The sequence below is a fragment of the Schistocerca piceifrons genome, unplaced genomic scaffold, assembly GCF_021461385.2.
Source record: "Schistocerca piceifrons isolate TAMUIC-IGC-003096 unplaced genomic scaffold, iqSchPice1.1 HiC_scaffold_956, whole genome shotgun sequence".
Taxonomy (NCBI): domain Eukaryota; kingdom Metazoa; phylum Arthropoda; class Insecta; order Orthoptera; family Acrididae; genus Schistocerca; species Schistocerca piceifrons.
Window position 1 is genome coordinate 167,501 of NW_025729230.1, and position 2,500 is coordinate 170,000.

The 2,500-nt window shown below is 57.4% G+C and overlaps 1 non-coding gene across 1 annotated transcript in view; it reads left to right on the forward strand.

The window, feature by feature from the left end:
• The first annotated feature begins 2,084 nt into the window (after positions 1-2,084).
• Positions 2,085-2,500, forward strand: part of LOC124773813 — a 1,909-nt gene continuing 1,493 nt past the window's right edge. The window contains exon 1 of the ribosomal RNA XR_007014929.1: positions 2,085-2,500. This exon is cut by the window's right edge and continues 1,493 nt beyond it. This is a non-coding gene — a ribosomal RNA (small subunit ribosomal RNA).

Genomic DNA, 2,500 nt, shown 5'->3' on the forward strand with positions numbered 1-2,500 from the left:
TGTGCCTCAACCTAACCCATGTTGTGCCTCAACCTAACCCATGTTGTGCCTCAACCTAACCCATGTTGTGCCTTAACCTAACCCATGTTGTGCCTTAACCTAACCCATGTTGTGCCTTAACCTAACCCATGTTGTGCCTTAACCTAACCCATGTTGTGCCTTAACCTAACCCATGTTGTGCCTTAACCTAACCCATGTTGTGCCTTAACCTAACCCATGTTGTGCCTTAACCTAACCCATGTTGTGCCTTAACCTAACCCATGTTGTCGCCTTAACGTAACCCACGTTGTCGCCTAAACCTGCTCTGTAATTGTTATACGACTCGTTCAATTACTGTAGTGTTGCCCACCCGCAACCCTCGCAATATAGTTCGCTACTCGCACTGCCCGCACCCCTGTGTATCGCTTCATGTTAAACACCTTGCAAGTCTTGCTCACTTTCCACATGCTCCTGCTGTACACTGTAATGTGGATGGCAGCAGGACGTACATGCCGCCCCTCCCCACGTCCCCACCTTGCCCCCTGCCTTCGCAAGCTGGTTGGTGAGAAGTTTGCATGTTCAATGCCCTTCGCATGCGACGTACTCAGGCTACGTTGTGGTGCGGCCTGTGTCAACTGTCCGCTGATGTCGTACGCGTGAACCACAATCTGTACTGCACATTCGTCCTTATGTACTGAATGATACATCGTGGCACATGTGTGACCGCACAACGACTGCGCCCAAAAACGGCGGACCATACAGTGCAAATATTGTGCACGCAGCTACGTGTCGTCTCCCTATGAGAGCTGGATTGCAGTGTGGTACGCCATAGAGACGTGTGGGAGGAACGGACGCCGTGGATGGCGATCAGCATGAGCTGTCTGTTGATGTATTCGGACCTAGTCGTCTCTCCTCACACACCGTGATGGCATGGTGCACCGCGTTCCATATCTGCGACATGCTACAGAGGCCGGTTGACAGTCGTTCGAGCAATGGACATCGCATACGTACGGGGGCCACCTTCCACGTATTGTCTAGGCGTGCACATTTTGTTGCGTGTATGTGGGCAGACGTAGTGTGGCGTGACACCTGACACAGGCATGCAATAATCGTTGAAGTTGCAAATGGCGATGGACGCCTGCGTTTTCTGGTGAAGTTACGCAAATGAACAAATGGTAACCTGTTGTGGTGCGGTTGTTCTCGCTAGGGGTGAATCGGTGATGGCGACGATAGGTTGAGGTACTAACCGGTTGTTCCAGCGATACCCACCATGCCGACGAAACTGAACGGCATCTGGGTGTGAAGCGATACGCGGCGGTGGCTGGGTGGGACCGTCCCCGGCCGGTGAGGGGGCGCCTCCCGGCGTGCTGGCCGCGCGGTGCGTGGGCGCACGCGCTACAGCCGGCTGGTGGGGGCGGCCAGTGGCAGGCGCGCCGGCCGACGGACGCGGCAGGCGTCGCAGCTGCGCGCCGGCGCACCCTGCGCGCGGCGCCGTGCGGCCAAAGTAGGTCCTCGCGGGCCCGGTGCGAAGCGCGGTGGACATCTTCAGTGTGCTGGTCCGATTGAGGACTGTGTGCGTTGAGGATGCGCCGCCGCCCGGCGCTCGGCGCCGCGACGCCGTCTGCTGCTCGGTCGCCCCAGCGGTTCTCGCTGGTGGTTTGTATCGCAGCTGTGCGGATGTGTTGGCGCGTGCGCTGTGCTGGGAGAGTTCGCTTCGGCACCCAAGTGGGGCTTTTGTCCTTCTGTGGCGCTGGCGTTGGAGCTGCCGGTCACCGTAGGTGGCGCGTGTTGTCTCCCGCCGGCAATGCCACGACAGCACGCTCCCGGGCCTCTGTCGGCAGCGGCAAGCTCAGTTGGGAGCACGGGTGGTCGCACCGAAAGCGTCTACTCGCCTAACTCCGGGCGATTGCGCCTCTCTCGAACCCGACCAAGTACTTGGGACGGCGCTGCGCGCCGCCGGGACCTGAGAGGGTTTCGAGGTGTATTGTGCAGGGGAGCTCAGCCTCCTCCTGTTTGCAGAATGATTGAGCGGACGCTTGCGTGTTCGCGCGGGCCCCCGGGACACACTCCCGGGCGGCCGGCTGCTCAGCTCTAGTTGACGCAGCTCCCTGGTTGATCCTGCCAGTAGTCATATGCTTGTCTCAAAGATTAAGCCATGCATGTCTCAGTACAAGCCGCATTAAGGTGAAACCGCGAATGGCTCATTAAATCAGTTATGGTTCCTTAGATCGTACCCACGTTACTTGGATAACTGTGGTAATTCTAGAGCTAATACATGCAAACAGAGTCCCGACCAGAGATGGAAGGGACGCTTTTATTAGATCAAAACCAATCGGTCGGCTCGTCCGGTCCGTTTGCCTTGGTGACTCTGAATAACTTTGGGCTGATCGCACGGTCCTCGTACCGGCGACGCATCTTTCAAATGTCTGCCTTATCAACTGTCGATGGTAGGTTCTGCGCCTACCATGGTTGTAACGGGTAACGGGGAATCAGGGTTCGATTCCGGAGAGGGAGCCTGAGA